Here is an 18,141-nt window from a genome sequence, read left to right as displayed (position 1 = left end):
TCTCATGTTTAAAATTACTTTTATTACTCAAGGTTTTTTGTCTGCTAGATTATTTTCGTGGAATCGTCTACACACAAGACCGTGGCATTTCTGGCTGTGGGTAAATTTAGAGGCATTGGTATATATGCAGCCCATCAGCACTTTTCAGACGTTGCAGTAGCGTGAGCAGTGGATTTGACGCAGTCCGAATGGAGCGAGGTGTATTTGAAAGAGCGCGCGGTTCACTGTGAACAAGGGCTGAAACATGCGACAGGATGCTTGGTAACCACATATAGCACTGCCTATAGCAGTGATCGCCAAACTGCCGATCGCGACCTACTAGTGAATCAAGAATAACACATTGTCAGCCCCGTAGTTGATTGTATACTCTTGATGATCTGCACATTATGTTTTTGCAGTGAGTATCAGACATTTGCTGACATGAATAGTTTCGTTTACGTAATGATACTGAGCTAGGTTTGTTATGATGATAGCGTGTGCAAGCAAAAAGCAAAAAACTGTTCACTTCCTTTCGGAATGGGAAACTTATTACTTCTTTACCCAGTTAAAGAAGCTGGAAAGAAAGGGAACGTTGAACGTCTCTTGAAAAGGTTTCCCACTGGACTCTGTTCTAAGGAAAGAAAAGGTAAGGCATCTAAAATTCAAAATTAATGCTCAGCAGTCAACTTTTTTAAAACCATTAGACAAGAAGAAGCAGCAACTGAGGCGTCGTTCCCAGTTTCCAGTATGAAATTTACAAAAAATGCATATAAAAACATACTGACTTACGAGCGCTTGGATAACTGTGTTCGAATAGCCCCTCTACCTACTCTCCCAACATTAAAAAACTTGACAAAAAAAAGAGTGCCATCTCATTACATAAAAATGCATTCTTACATTGTAATTTATTACTAAGTACACTTCAGTTTCAGCTTCTTTTATTGTATACAGTTTCATTAAAATTCGCTTCATATTTGCTAGAAATGTCAGTTTATGAGCAATAAAAAAAATTGAGATTTTTTAAAAAGTTCTTTTGGTTGCTCACTGTAGGTTGTAAGAACGGTACGTCTCTCAAAAGCTTCATAAGTCTGGTGACCACTGCCCGATAGTGTCTACTCCCAGGTAACAGTAAGGTGGAATTCAAGGAAAGTTGAGTCCATATCTCGGAGGTACAGCTTTCCGGACGTATTGTTATAGGGATCTTTTTCTAGTTATGATCCTTGCTGCGTCCTGTATGAATATGTAACATATTTAAGCCGGCCGCTGTGGCCGAGCGGTTCTAGGCGCTTTAGTCTGGAACCGCGCTACCGCTACGGTCGCAGGTTCGAATCGTGTTTTGGGCATGGATGTGTGTGATGTCCTTAGGTTAGTTAAGTTTAAGTAGTTCTATGTTCTAGGGGACTGATGACCTCAGACGTTAAGTTCCATAGTGCTCAGAGCCACATTTATGATGTAAATATGGATGAATAAAAACATGTGAATGAGAAATTATTGTGTCCCATTTTAGTGCAAAGTGCTAAAAATCTAACACCTGTGTATAGAGGGTCACATGGGAATAAGGCAGGAGCCCAAAAAACAACGTGAGCAATAAAAGTAATTTTAAATACTGGAAGTGTTTATGATCTCATTAAATCAATTTTTAATGAAAACTACAACTGTTACAGTGGCCACTTACGATATCTTAAGTACACCGAAACGAGTCTCGTTCAAATAGGACTTTATTACAAAAATGTTCAAATGGCTCTGAGCACTATGGGACTTAACTGCTGTGGTGATCAGTACCCTAGGACTTATAACTACTTAAACCTAACTAACCTAAGAGCATCACACACATCCATGCGCGAGGCAGGATTCGAACCTGCGACCGTAGCGGTCGCGCTGTTCCATACTGCAGCGCCTAGAACCACTCGGCCACTCCGGCCGGCGGACTTTATTACAGTCGCAAAAGTCGGAAAAAGTTCCGTTTTATTTGCAACATGACATGAATGAGGCCATGTAGCGTTCTTTCGCCTAGGTATCGTCAGGTGTTCGCTTCCGGCCGCGTCCACAGCGGCCTAGGAGGTGGCGGGAAGGAGCTATCTTTACTGTTCGCTGGCCTATACTTTCCTGCCGCCCACGCATCGCGAGCCGAGGCGCTCCAAATCGGATTACTGGATTACGAAGCTCCGCGGCCCAGGCGAGGCGAACAGCGCCGGTCGCCTCTTCCCTCTTCCGCCAGCGGCAGAAATGACGGACAAGTTGGCTGCCGGGTTCGAAGGGGAGGGCCGCTGATTTGTTGCGGGCAAATCTCCGCGCTCGGCAGAGGCGGAATGGGCCCGGGCAGAATGTCGATACAAATTTATCGTGCCGGCGCTGGCTGGCCCTGTAGCGGTTTACTTCAGCACTGGCTGCCGGCGACTCCATGGAGAAGTCCCGCTCGTGTTCACCAGAGGCCTGCTTCGCCAGTGCCACATGCTTATAGCCCGGTTTAAAGGTGACCACCTTATTATAAGTACATAGCCGACATCCTCTCCCCCCCCCCCCCCCCTCCCCGACCACCCTTACGAGGACCTCATCACCCGCGCTTCCTCCCTCGTGCTCCGCGTGTCGCTGTCAGTTTCCGTGACTATAGTACACTACTGGCCATTAAAATTGCTACACCACGAAGATGACGTGCTACAGACGCGAAATTTAACCGACAGGAAGAAGATGCTGCGATATGCAAATGATTGGCTTTTCAGAGCATTCACACAAGGTTGACGCTGGTGGCGACACCTACAAAGTGCTGACATGAGGAAAGTTTCCAACCGATTTCTCATACACAAACAGCAGTTGACCGGCGTTGTCTGGTGAACCGTTGTTGTGATGCCTCGTGTGAGGAGGAGAAAGGCGTACCATCACGTTTCCGACTTTGATAAAGGTCGGATTGTAGCCTATCGCGATTGCGGTTTATCGTATCGCGACGTTGCTGCTTGCGTTGGTCCAGATCCAATGACTGTTAGAAGAATATGGAATCCGTGGTTTCAGGAGGGTAATACGGAACTCCGTGCTGGATCCCAACGGCCTCGTATCACTAGCACTCGAGATGACAGGCATCTTATCCGCGTGGCTGTAACGGATCGTGCAGCCACGTCTCGATCCCTGAGTCAACAAATGGGGACGTTTGCAAGACAAGAACCATCTGCACGAAAAGTTCGACGACGTTTGCAGCAGTACGGACTGTCAGTTCGGAGACCAAGGCTGCGGTTACCCTTGACGCTGCATCACAGACAAAAAAATGGTTCAAATGGCTCTGAGCACTATGGGACTTAACTTCTGAGGTCATCAGTCCCCTAAAACTTAGAACTACTTAAACATAACTAACCTAAGGACATCACAAACATCCATGCCCGAGGCAGGATTCGAACCTTTGACCGTAGCGGTCGCTCGGTTCCGGACTGTAGCGCCTTGAACCGCTCGGCCACTCCGGCCGGCATCACAGACAGGAGCGCCTGCGATGGTGTACTCAACGACAAACCTGGGTGCACGAATAGGAAAACGTCATCTTTTCGGATGAATCCAGGTTCTGTTTACAGCATTGTGATGGTCGCATCCGTGTTTGCCGATGTCGCTGTGAACGCGCATTGGAAGCGTGTATTCGTCATCGCCATACTGGGTATCACGCGGCGTGATGGTATGGGGTGCCATTGGTTACACGTCTCGGTCACCTTTTGTTCGCATTGACGGCACTTTGAACAGTGGACGTTACATTTTAGATGTGTTACGACCCGTGGCTCTGCCCTTCATTCGATCCCTGCGAAACCCTACATTTCAGCAGGATAATGCACGACCGCATGTTGCAGGTCCTGTACGGGCCTTTCTGGACACAGAAAATGTTCGACCGCTGCCCTGGGCAGCGCATTCTCCAGATCTCTCACCAATTGAAGACGTCTGGTCACTGGTGGCCGAGCAACTGGCTCGTCACAATACGCCAGTCACTACTCTTGATGAACTGTGGTATCGTGTTGAAGCTGCATGGGCAGCTGTACCTGTACACGCCATCCAAGCTCTGTTTGACTCAATGCAGAGGCGTATCAAGGCCGTTATTACGGCCAAAAAATGTTCAAATGTGTGTGAAATCTTATGGGACTTAACTGCTAAGTTCATCAGTCCCTAAGCTTACGCACTACTTAACCTAAATTATCCTATGGATAAACACACACACCCATGCCCGAGGGAAGACTCTAACCTCCGCCGTGACCAGCCGGAAATTCCCGGACTGCAGCACCCTAGACCGCTCGGCTAATTTTGCGCGGCTATTACGGCCAGAGGTGGTGGTTCTGGGTATTGATTTCTCAGGATCTATGCACCCAAATTGCGTGAAAATGTAATCACATGTTAGTTCTAGTATAATATATTTTTCCAATGAATACCCGTTTATCATCTGCATTTCTTCTTGGTGTAGCAATTTTAATGGCCAGTAGTGTAGTTTAACCATGTGTGAGTACGGATACTTGTTTAAAAATCTTTTTTCTTCAGTTAGTGAGAGCAGGGTTGGTTGCTGGAGGACTTCGTGCTTTTGAGCCAAATATCCCAGCAGGCTTGGAGTGGGGCGGAGGGAATCCCAATTGAGAATCTCAGTCGGACTGGTGGATTTGAACTGATTTAATTTGAAGTACCCAACACTGCACAAGACGAAATGGACGTGCGTACATATTTTAGCGTCTACACATACCGAATTTTACTACCTATTAATGCTAATTATATTCTGTGTTGCAATGACTTTTTTCATATATTCTGTAGCACCATTATTTGCTTTTGATGTGTGTACCCATGTCATTGCTTCGGTAACTCAGATTGAAATCGCTGGAGGGAAGAAGACGCTTGTTTGGAGGAAGGCTTTTCAGACAATTTAGAGAGCTGGCATTTGACGCTGACTGCAGCACAGTCCTACTGCCGGCGGCGTATTTGCGTTTTGCTTAATGGCCACGAGCATAACAGAAATTTGGGCCTGTACGGACTCATATAGACAATCTTTTTCTCTCGCCCTGTTTGCGATTGGGACAGGAAGGGAAATGACTAGTAGTGGCACAACGTACCTTACGCCGCGCGCGCACTTTACGATGGCTTTCGGAGTATGTATATAGATACAGGTGTAGATTGTATATTAATGAAACTAAAAATTGACAAGTGTTAACATCTATAAAATATAGATGGCTATATGATCATTTAACCACGAGCAAAGAAATAACTAAAATAGTTTCATGACTGCATCCTGAGATTACACTGAGGTTCCGTAAATCAGCATGAGTGCGGAAACTGAACTATGCTCATTTCATGCAGACATTTGGCAAATGATGTAAAATGAAGTTGAATGTATTTGTCGATTTTTTCATCGTTAACATTAGTCAGATCACATTTGTTCCGATGTTGATTCGTCTTTATAGCGGCAGATATAACGCGTGCTCTCGAGAGTTTCCTTTACACTCCCCTGTTATTGCAGTGGCTGTGTAGTGTAGATGGAGCTTTGATTTTAAATGCACATGATAATAGCCAGCTGCCTAAATCACTTTCCAGCACATAAGCGAATGATGTAATACAGAAGCATTTAATTTAAAAAAATTCAACAGTAAAAGTACAGTGCAGACAAAAATAAAATAGAAGCGTTTGAAATTCACTCAGTTATTCCGCAAGCTATTTACAGCGGAGAGTTGAGGGTACTTCGTACAATAATAGCGGTTTTCTGTCATTCTATTCTCGTATCCAGCGAGGGGAGAACTCTGTACGCGTTCAGATCTCTCTTATATTGTTATGATCACTATGCGCAGTACTTTACACGATGGTGGCAGTATAAGGGTCGCAGTATCTTCCTCGAATGAGGCTTCTCTAGATTTATCGAGCAGTGCTTTGCAAAAACTAGTCGCCCTGCTTCCAAGAATTCTTCTATGCGTTTCCCGAGCACATCTTTTCCGCATTCATACGGTTGTACGACCTATTGACGTCCAACCACCGCTTCTTTGAATCCGTTTGATGTCTGCTTGACAAGCACTCCAAAGTTAGTGAACAGACATCAAACGAAAGCAGAGGAGCGCTGCTTGGATCTCAGTAGCTCGTATAGCCCGGATAGCCCATACGAATGTGGAAGATTTGTGCTCGGGGAACATAAATGGGAATTGTTGGAAGCAAGACAACTAGTTTTCGCAAATCCCCGCTGTATAAATCTAGAGAAATTGTGTTTGAGGAAGACCGTGTGACCCATCTATTGTCATGACAGCTAAAACAATTCCACATAATTCGTCGCGCTAGCGCCTTTATAATCACCTTACAGATGCACTACACCTTCCCAGAATAACTCTAACGAATCGAAGTCTTCAGTTCTCCTTCATTGGTATTGATCTGTACGTGATCGTCCCTTTTCATACCTCTTCTTACCATTATCCCTAAATGCTTATGCGATGCGACGTGCTGAAGATGTTCACCACAATTCTTCTCATCGGGTACTATCGTGTTTTTTTCTCTTTGTTATCTAGAATTCATCCACATGTAAAGAAAGCCATCAAGTATAAATTAACAAAAACATCGCCAGTGAACTGACGCTACAGAGCGTCCCGCAAAAACCGGTACGCCTTACGTATCGGTTAATCATCTCTAGTCGAATTGTTTGTGAAGTGGCAGCACTGCCTCGAAAGTTGGCTGCACTGCATTTTATCGGAAAATTGAGTGCAACTGTGTGTTCTACGCCAGTTGTTCTGAGAAGCTTGTATTGTTGAGTTGTTACAGAAGTGGGACAGAACCTCGGACGTGAGGCGTACCCGTTTTATGTGGGACACCATGTAACTGACAAATCTTATGTACACACAACAACAAAATTGTTGCATCACCCTGATATGTCATTCAGGTGTGTTACTATTGTGACTGGTCCTCTACCAATCGGAAGGTCACTCGTGACGTTGTTTGTAGACACACAGGCTGTTACCATGAGCGCTACTTTCGGGTAGAACGCTGCTTTCGAATGGATTGTAACATTTCAGTTGAAACTAAAGCACCAGTAGGGACGCGTTAGAGACGCCTGTGGAACTGTGGAGAGACCATTCATAATGCTACGAATGGTAGTAGCGACTAATAATCATATGCGCGTCATATCAATACGCGCAGATGGCTTAACCAGGGAAGTTTGCTCGAGATGTTCACCGGAGCAAAGTGATGTGGTGGGGACATAGAATCGGTACCAATTGACAGGTAGTGTTGAGAACTTAACACAGCACAGGCCGTGGAGATTCGACAGATATACAGGATAATCAATGTCTACTGCTTTTGAATTAATGGAACGGTGATCCAGTAAAGAGTTCGGTGTTTGAAGACGCTAAAGGTCGTCATGTACCGCGTCATACTGTTAGGAGGCGATACGACTGCAGGATACGAATCTCCGTTCACGATGGCATGACGAGCGCCACGTCTTGGACTGCAACACCATGGACTCCATTACAGATGGCCGAGAAATCATGCAGAACGGACGACCTAGGATTGGCATCTAATGTTTTTTATGGACGATGCTCTGATTTGTTTGTACTACTCAACCACGACATTATCGCACTTGGCCGTTATCGGAAACATGTGACTTAACAGTGAACAAGTAGGCTATGGTGATAACCAAGGAAAACGCGTCGCAGTGTCAATGCTTTCAGGTCAGTTGAGCATTTACCACCTCATACCCTGATTACACACACAATCAGTATAAACCGACTGAATCGCTCTCACGCCGTGGTGCAATTATATTGCCGTCGACTAGTACTCTGGTAATCGCATTTGCAACAAGGCGCTCCTGGAGGGATGATCAAGGGTGGCCTTACATCGGGCCACCATATACTTCCCGTGGTTGTTGGCTGCAATCTCACTGCTCCAAGGTACCGGTAAGAGATTTTGCAACCAATAATGTGACCGTATAGACAAAATTTTGTTAAGAGTTTCACCTCAAGGTATGATTCTCTGTAAGGGATGATAACACGCTTGGTCATCGTGCTGCAGCATGATAGAATCTTCAAAATGAAAAAACCTGCCACTTCCCCTGACATGGTCCCAAACGAACACGTGTGGTAACGATTGAAACAAGCTGTTTTTGGACGTAAGCAACGACCACCCACTCTGCGTGACTTGAGCAAAATCGCCATTGAAGTGTGGGCAAATTTGGGCCAATTTGATCTTGTCATCGATAGTGTGCCACGACGGATTGAAGCCTGTGTACAAGCAAGGGGACATTCCACCACTTATTGACCCCGCTCGCCGGCCGAAGTGGCCGTGCGGTTAAAGGCGCTGCAATCTGGAACCGCAAGACCGCTACGGTCGCAGGTTCGAATCCTGCCTCGGGCATGGATGTTTGTGATGTCCTTAGGTTAGTTAGGTTTAACTAGTTCTAAGTTCTAGGGGACTAATGACCTCAGCAGTTGAGTCCCATAGTGCTCAGAGCCATTTTTTTTGACCCCGCTCAGTAGGGCTGTGGACACCTCCCGCCTCCACCAGCACCACAATGTGAACAGTCAGTTTTGTCGTTACACAAATCTTTTGTTACCTGATCATCTGTACACATTGGATATTAAAATATACTCGTGCCCCATAGCCAAATTATGATTTTTGTGTCATGTATTTCGAAATAAGGGGGTCATGAGTAAGTTTTGTTGGCCTGTGTGTGTGTGTGTGTGTGTGTGTGTGTGTGTGTGTGTGTGTGTGTGTGGAGGGGGAGGTCGGTGGTTGGGTGTGTAGGGAATAGGAGAGGTCTCATGTCTTATTACGCCTCACACACCGTGCGTTACTTCCGTTTCTGTTGAACATTCGACACCCAGTATAACGTCTGTTAGTCAAACATTCATCGATCCGAAACTTCCTGGCAGATTAAAACTGTGTGCCGGACCGAGACTCGTACTCCGGACCTTTGCCTTTCGCGGGCAAGTGCTCTACCACGAGGTATTGGTAGAAGTAAAGCTGTGAGGATGGGCGTGAGTCGTGCTTGGGTAGCTCAGATGGTAGAGCACTTGCTCGCGAAAGGCAAAGCTTCCGAGTTCGAGTCTCGGTCCGGCACACAGTTTTAATCTGCCAGGAAGTTTCATATCAGCACACACTCCGCTGCAGAGTGAAAATCTCATTCATGGATCCTATCGCATATCTGCAGAGATACTCTGTATAATCGTATCTTTGTTAGTGGTGGTTGAATTCCTTTCGGATACTGTTTCCAAGATGCTGTTGTTGTTGTTGTTGTTGTTGTTGTGGTCTTCAGTCCTGAGACTGGTTTGATGCAGCTCTCCATGCTACTCTATCCTATGCAAGCTTCTTCATCTCCCAGTACCTACTGCAACCTACATCCTTCTGAATCTGCTTAGTGTATTCATCTCTTGGTCTCCCCCTATGATTTTTACACTTCACGCTGCCCTCCAATACTAAATTGGTGATCCCTTGATGCCTCAGAACATGTCCTACCAACCGATCCCTTCTTGTGGTCAAGTTGTGCCACAAACTTCTCTTCTCCCCAATCCTATTCAATACTTCCTCATTAGTTATGTGATCTACCCATCTAATCTTCAGCATTCTTCTGTAGCACCACATTTCAAAAGCTTCTATTCTCTTCTTGTCCAAACTATTTACCGTCCATGTTTCACTTCCATACATGGCTACACTCCATACAAATACTTTCAGACATAACTTCCTGACACTTAAATCTATACTCGATGTTAACAAATTTCTCTTCTTCAGAAACGCTTTCCTTGCCATTGCCAGTCTACATTTTATATCCTCTCTACTTCGTCCATCATCAGTTATTTTGCTCCCCAAATAGCAAAACTCCTTTACTACTTTAAGTGTCTCATTTCCTAATCTAATACCCTCAGCATCACCCGACTTAACTCGACTACATTTCATTATCCTCGTTTTGCTTTTGTTGATGTTCATCTTATATCCTCCCTTCAAGACACCATCCATTCCGTTCAACTGCTCTTCCAAGTCCTTTGCTGTCTCTGACAGAATTATAATGTCATCGGCGAACCTCAAAGTTTTTATTTCTTCTCCATGGATTTTAATACCTACTCCAAATTTTTCTTTTGTTTCCTTTACTGCTTGCTCAATATACAGATTGAATAACATCGGGGAGAGGCTACAACCCTGTCTTACTCCCTTCCCAACCACTGCTTCCCTTTCATGTCCCTCAACTCTTATAACTGCCATTTGGTTTCTGTACAAGTTGTAAATATCCTTTCGCTCCCTGTATTTTACCACTGCCACCTTTAGAATTTGAAAGAGAGTATTCCAGTCAACATTGTCAAAAGCTTTCTCTAAGTCTACAAATGCTAGAAACGTAGGTTTGCCTTTCCTTAATCTTTCTTCTAAGATAAGTCGTAAGGTCAGTATTGCCTCACGTGTTCCAGTATTTCTACGGAATCCAAACTGATCTTCCCCGAAGTCGGCTTCTACTAGTTTTTCCATTCGTCTGTAAAGAATTCGTGTTAGTACTTTGCAGCTGTGGCTTATTAAACTGATTGTTCGGTAATTTTCACATCTGTCAACACCTGCTTTCTTTGGGATTGGAATTATTATATTCTTCTTGAAGTCTGAGGGTATTTCGCCTGTTTCATACATCTTGCTCACCAGATGATAGAGTTTTGTCAGGACTGGCTCTCCCAAGGCCGTCAGTAGTTCCAATGGATTGTTGTCTACTCTGGGGGCCTTGTTTCGACTCAGGTCCTTCAGTGCTCTGTCAAACTCTTCACGCAGTATCGTATCTCCCATTTCATCTTCATCTACATCCTCTTCCATTTCCATAATATTGTCCTCAAGTGCATCGCCCTTGTATAGACCCTCTATATACTCCTTCCTCCTTTCTGCTTTCCCTTCTTTGCTTAGAACTGGGTTTCCATCTGAGCTCTTGATGTTCATACATGTGGTTCTCTTATCTCCAAAGGTCTCTTTAATTTTCCTGTAGGCAGTATCTATCTTACCCCTAGTGAGATAAGCCTCTACATCCTTACATTTGTCCTCTAGCCATCCCTGCTTAGCCATTTTGCACTTCCTGTCGATCTCATTTTTGAGACGTTTGTATTCCTTTTTGCCTGCTTCATTTACTGCATTTTTATATTTTCTCCTTGTTTCCAAGATACCCTACATAAATGAAGCAAGATGGGTTTCACCCTAATAGTTTTTTCCCTAATGTGGTGCTACAAAAAATGCTGGAGACTAGACGGGTTGATGAGATGAGGCAATTGATGGAAAGGTACCAAATCGCATCGGGAAAACAAATAAACGTGTAGCACAACTTGATTAAAAGATGGAATCCTTTGGTAGGGCACATCTCGTACTTCGGGGAGTGGTTAATGTGAAAAAAAGGAGAGTGTGGGGGATAAAAACCGAGAAGCTTATGTCCATGAATCAGCATGGTTTAGAAAGCATCGCTCGTGGGAAACTCCGCTTGCCGTTTTCTCAAGTTATAATCTGCGAACTATGGATCAAGGGCAATAGGCAGACACCATATTTCAAGATTTCCGGAAAGCGTGGGACACGGTGCCCCATTGCAGGTTGTTAAAGGAGATACGAGCATAGGGAAAAGGTTCACAGATATGTGAGTGACTCGAAGCTTTGTTAAGTTCTAGAATCTAGTTTGTTGTCCTTGACGGGAGAGTTCATCAGACACAAGGCTACCGTCAAGAGTGCCCTAGGGAAGTGTGATAGCACCGCTCTTATTCTCTGTATACGGAAATGATTTGGCGGGCGGGGTGGGCAGTAATATGCGTTTGTTTGCGTGATGATGCTGTAGTGACATTAAGATATCGAAACTGAGTGACTGTAGAAGGATACAAGATAACTTGGGTAACATTTCTAGTTGGTGTGATGAATACCAGCTAGCTCTTAACGTGGAAAATGGAAATGAGTAGGAAAAACAAACCGGTAATGTTTGGCGATCTATTGAGTGCTATTCGAGTGTTAGAGATCTGTAGCAGGTCGGATTAAAGGAAGACAACGAGGCAATTCACAGTCGGGCTGGTAGATTTGTTACTGGTAGGTTCGAACAACCCACAAGTGTTATGGAGATGCTTCGGGGGCTCAAGTGGCGATCACTGAAGGCAGGCGACATTCTTTATGGGGAACACTATTGAGAAAATTTAGAGAACCGGCAACTGAAGCTGACTTCTGGAGGATTCTACTGCCTTGGTCTTACATTGCGCTTAAGGAACACCGAGATAAGCTGCGAGAAATTAGGGCTCACGAAGAGACATGAAGACAGTTGTTTTCCCTCGCACTGTTTGCGATTGGAAGGGGAAAGGAATTGACTAGTCGTGGTACTGTATACCCTCCACCACGCGCCGTACGGTGCACTGCGAACTTTATATGTATATTTAAAAGTTGTGGAGGGGATATCGACTTGAATACAGCAAGCAGGTTCAATCGAGTGTGAGTTGTACTAAAAGCAGAGATGAAGGAACCTGCATGGGATAGATTAGCGTGGAGAGCTGCATCTAACAGGTGTTCGAACTCGAAGCTGCAACAGTAACAAACAGCTTATGGATACAGTGTTTTTAATATTAGTTTTCTTCGGGTGAAGATTCGTGCACAAGGAAATTAACATATTAATTTAGTTCATTACTATGGCTTATTTATTGTAAAGAGAATTTCGTAGAACGCTTGGTTAAATTCAAGAGAGACAGCCTAAAGGCCCTGGCTTTGGTTGACGCAATAAATACGGAAATAAATAATTAGAGAGTAGATTTATCATTAAAGATATAAACCTCAAGTCTATTGTAATTTTCTCCAAGGTTTGCTGCCCATCCAAAATATAATCGTCATCAAGACACGTGCTTCCATGTTTAAATTCAGCTTCGACCACTGCTGTGTTGTTGAAAGTTTAGGAACAAACTCCCAATATCCCTTCATCGATTACGGATGAATCCAAAGCAAACAACTTTCGAACGGTACGGTATTCCAGTTTATACCCACGTGCACGAAACACACACAGCACGGATACTTTATAAGCGAAACTGCTCCGTATATCAAACTTACAATTGGCGTATTAAACAACATGTCGGAAAGAAAAACACATTGATATTAACACCCTCTCCCCAACAGACCAAAAACTTTTCTCCTCCTACCCGTCCGACTGACATAAGGTTGTATTTTGTACGAACTTATACTACAGCAGGCTGCCTTGATTTGCAGAAAGTAAGCATACTGGCATAGCGCAGGAAGTTTCTCAAGTTCTCCAGAACCTTTTTTTCGCCCTGCCGGCTCGTTAGGACAGGATTTTACCCTAACGGCGTCGCGCTTTGAAGTCTTTGTGTTGCGTAACCGCAGTGCAAGCAGGCCGGCACGTTTTGTCGCTGCTGTCTGCAGTTGAAGCAAAACGACCAGTACAAAGCAACGCTCTGGGCGCGCCCGCCCAGAAGCGAGCGTGCTTTCGTAACGCGTAGCAGTCGCGTGACCGTCCAGCAGTCCACCCGGCTTCGCGCTGCTTCTGCCTCACCTGTCTGTAGCAGCTCCCGTATTCTTCTTTTCCTTCCGATGATATTCTGATAGTATGCTCGTCCCTAACATAACCAACTATTCGCCTGAAAATATAACTGTCAGCAGTGATACATTAACCTTTTCTTTTCGTTTATTAATTTTCCCAGGGCCATCCATCGAATTAATAGTCTCAACGGACAAAAAAGTTAGTCATCCCTGTGCGCACGCACGGATGAATCGTTAGGCTTTTACTGTTGGCGCAGCAATCGAATGACCTGCTCACTGACTTCATTATGGATGACGGTTGTCACTGAAATAACCGGTTTCCGGTTGTATCGGCTATTTTTTCACTCCAGTTTAACTCGACTCTTGACATCGCTCAAAATAATCGCTTTCAGAATTAACCGATTTTCGGATTGAAAAATTTTGACTCAGTTTCAAGATACATAGAATAAAAATATTAAAATGAAATTGGCAAGTAAAAGAAAGCTTAGTCCGTTTTTCGGTAAGCGGTTAAAGTGGTTGAATACTACACAAAAATCACCATTATTCTCCTGTTAATTCTAATTTTTTGAAACTTGGCTCAAAAATCATGTTGCGATCGGGAGTCATATCACTGTTTGGCCATTACGAATCTTCAGTGCTCAAGGGTGAAAACTGGCTGAAAAAACTCTGTTTTTGGTGTTAATTTGTCCGTTTACAAGGACTTCAAATAGGTAAAGGCGTAGTATGCAGACACAGGCAGACGGTCAGCTACCTTCTATTGTAAACTATGACCGGCCGCGGTGGTCTAGCGGTTCTTGGCGCTCAGTCCGGAGCCGCGCGACTGCTACGGTCGCAGGTTCGAATCCTGCCTCGGGCATGGATGTGTGTGATGTCCTTAGGTTAGTTAGGTTTAAGTAGTTCTAAGTTCTAGGGGACTTATGACCTCAGCAGTTGAGTCCCATAGCGCTCAGAGCCATTTGAACCATTTTTGTAAACTATGAAAGAACTGGTAAGTTTTCTCCTAAACTAACACACTATTGCAGATCAATGGGAATTTTACGAATAAAAATTACTCGTTTAAAAAAAAGGATAGTTAGAAATCAAAAATTTTAGCATTGTTGCTATTACTAATTGTTGATTCGTTTTTCACGTGATTATTAGTAAAAAAAAAATTAGAAGAAAAACCCATATTATGACCGAGACCAAATGAATACCGAAAAATGCCGGTTATTGAGAACAAAGGTACCGGCATGGGTTTTAACTGCTCAGTTTTTCCGATCCTTACTGCCTCTACGTCAGTATAAGGCAGTAGCGATCAGTGAGAGATTCATGTTTGACGCCGACTTTGTACTTAACCAAGGGTAAATGTAAGGACGTGACAGAATGGCAAAAGAGTCAATCGCGTTTGGCAGTGCTCACGGTGGAAGTTGCTGGATTTGTTGGTGTTTTGCAGCGAACGGTTCAGCGTGTCTAGAAACAGAAGTGTATCACACGTGGCCACTGAACAAGACGTCAGAATTCTGGTTGGAAAAAGATCGTGACTGAGAGACGCGTTTCGCTGGTTGTGAATCAAAATTTCTTCCAAACCGGACGGAAATTGCTGCAGGCAGTAAATGAAGGTCCATCCCAATCTGTTAGCGAGAGAACATTGCATCCAGTGAACATTTGGAATCGGTTACCTCGCAAGAGGTCATTGCTTACACAAGCAAATAAAGACAACAGCTAAGTTCATCAGGCTGGAGGAATATGTGTCTGGTTTCCTGACGCTCCCCCAGATTATTATGTCTCGATTGGCCTGCGAAATCACTTGACTTGAGCGCCGTAGGAAATCTGTGGGACATGTCGGAATAGCAGGTAAAACGCCGACGTCAGCATTCTCCCAGTTTGGTGGAATTGCGCGCGCGATCCAGTCCTCAGCGAGTGGCTCTAGTCGTTTACCTTGGATGCGATGTACTGTAACAAGGGGTGGTATTCCACGGTATTAAATGATGCTTATAATGATTTTTCTAGGGGGTACGTTTTAGACCGGTGGGCTTATCATATCGGTGCAGTAGTTATTTCATTTTACATTATATCAATTTCACTAGCTCATTATAAAAGGGCGAGGAAGAAAACTTGCACTGCCATTTTGAAAGGTACTTTTCCTAGATTCATTAAAAATTCCTTACATTGATTCTGAATCGTCAGTTCCTCATCTAACTTATTTTTGCCGTAAATCCAAACATTGAGGCCTCGTCGTACAGCTTAACACACAGCGCCGTAGCTTGCGCGAGAGCGAAGTAGTTAAACGTGAATCGAATCCACGCGTCGGATTGACGGCAGTTGGATTAGAACACCGAACTGTCTGAATCTGGCAGCTTACAACTGACGAGCAATGCTTCATTCTGCTAGAGCATTAACTGAAGCGAAAGGAATGAGAAAGTTGACATTGACAGAAAAAAGTAAAATTATGAAACATATTTTTTACCTTTAAAATCTTGATGTTAGTGGACGTTGAATAGCAAAGTGGATTCCAGAAAGGAAGATCTTATAATGGCAACATTTTTAATTGAATCAACAAGTGGCAAAGAGACTGGGAAGGAATCTGAGTAGCTATGTGTTCATAGATATCGAGAAGGCGTATGACACGGTGCCGGGGCCAAAGACGTATACAAGTTTGCAGAGAGTGTAGTCACAACAGGAAATAAAATTTTGCCACGACCCTTCAAAATTACAAGAGGATTAAAAAAAGGATACTGCTTGTCTCCTACTTTGTTTAAAATATACATCCAGAAAGCCTTAGATTTGTGGAGTAGGAAATTTACAGGAAGGATCCTTTGTTAAGCATCAGTCTTGGTACACCTTGTTCTTCTCAGATGATCACGTAGTGGTTTCCAGTGAAGTGGAGGATATCTGCTTTATAATAAGAAAATTATTAGAGGAGTATGAGAAGTGGGATTCAAATTAAGTTTTTAAAAGACCAAATACTTCTTCAGTCGAGAAAACGTGTGAAACCTAATAATAGAGGGCCAACTGATCAAGACATGTAAAAAAATTTAAATATTTGGTTAGCATCCTATAGGAAGACGGAACAAATAATTGGGAAATACAGCAAAGAGTAGCCCATGGGAACGCCGCAATCCAGAAGCTAAACACTTTGTTAAGATCTTCTAAGATAGTTGGAAAGTAAAGCAAAGGCTCAAAAGAAGTATTACAAAGACTATAAGGACATGTGGAACAAGTGCTGGGAGCTGACTGGAAAAGAGTTTACTGGAAAAAATAAAAACAAATTGAGAGTTTCGGAAATGGATTATCTCTGAAGATCGTGTAGAATACCTCGACCAGACCACAAAAGAAGTACAACGATTAGGGAAATGACTCGCACTCAAGAAAGCGACGCTGATAGTATATAAGAACGGGAGCTAGCCTGCTAAGGACTTAAAATGCGAATGACCGATTCCAAAGATCATCTTCATTTACCATCCTTAGGGAAGAACAGGAAGACCAAAAGTTAGCTGGTCAGATGGTATAAAGGAGACCGTAAGAAAAAGAGAAATATAATAAGACGAAGAAGCACGGGGACATAGAAACCGATGGCGTCAGATATGTGAGATGCGAGAGGTAAGCGGGATGCGGCGACAGCTATCGCAACTCCGCGCGAGAGAGGGAAAATTTTGGTACATGGCCCAAATTCAGCACCTACCTAAAGAACTGGAACGAGTTGTAATACAAGCGCTCTACTGGCTACTTTCGCTCGGAAGGAGGCCTCGACCTGGTCGACTTCATCTCAGAATGCACTGCTCTGCTCATACACAGCTCATGTGCAATTACAGAAAACAACCCGGCGAGCCGCTCGGCAACATTATTGTACAGGAACGCCCTCATTCCCAGAGAGCAGACCGCAGAGAAACTGTACGACGTCATCAAAGGCGGTCCACTAGAAAACGCCATAGAGTCCATGTTTCTACAGTACCAGTGGAACATGGTATGGGAAAAGGTCTCGGCGAGTTTTGCACCACGAGAAGTCCGCAGCCCGTGGTGCGAGATTGTAAACCGGACGATACCGACCAGTGAAAATATGGCAGGCATACACATGATCCGGACGCATGCAGCGAACTGGCCACTGTGGTGCACAGAATTACGTGACAACCGTCTTATCCATTGGGCAAACTAGTAAATAAGTATCCAGCTTATCAACTGAATCATACTGAACCATTTTGATACAAGAGATGAGCCACCACATTAATAGTCGCCAACACAGCGCACGCCATCTTCCACCTGCTACACAAGGAGAAATTACTGCTTCTTACTTCTAAAATACAAAGAAATTTTCCAGAACTTCTAGTCATAGCGACAGACACAGACTTTAAAAAAGTGTGATTAACGTCACCAACCCTGTTGGCCAACAAGGTGCCTAATTCCCATATGATGCACTATTATATCCTGACTGGGAGTTCCTGGAAAAAAATTAAGCTAAATCCTGTTTTACAGCTGTGTACAAAGCTCAGAGGTACACAAAGCACCACGAAGGGCCGCCACCACACAGGCACAAGCCCATGCCAGGCGCACTCTCGGTTCTGAGCAGCTGGCCTCCAGGTGGCGTTCGGCGATCGGGACTACACTCTGCTCCTGCACCACATCCATCAGCGTGTCCTAGTCGTCCACCGACAGTGTTGCCAGTCGCCAGAGAAAGTGCTGTCAACTGTGGACTACTTTGTTTGCACGTAGTGCTGGAGTGGATGGATATCCTTCAGCCACAAAAGACGA

At 44.2% G+C, this 18,141-nt stretch overlaps 1 protein-coding gene across 3 annotated transcripts in view; it reads left to right on the top strand.

Moving 5' to 3' along the window:
* LOC126412177 (endophilin-A) overlaps window positions 1–18,141 on the top strand; it is a 761,714-nt gene that overhangs the window by 143,488 nt on the left and 600,085 nt on the right. The gene's annotated exons all lie outside the window — the stretch shown is intronic.

This window comes from Schistocerca serialis, chromosome 7, assembly GCF_023864345.2.
Source record: "Schistocerca serialis cubense isolate TAMUIC-IGC-003099 chromosome 7, iqSchSeri2.2, whole genome shotgun sequence".
NCBI classification, from domain to species: Eukaryota; Metazoa; Arthropoda; class Insecta; order Orthoptera; family Acrididae; genus Schistocerca; species Schistocerca serialis.
The sequence above is the reverse complement of the archived record's forward strand: the minus strand, read 5'-3'. Positions and strand labels throughout refer to the sequence as shown.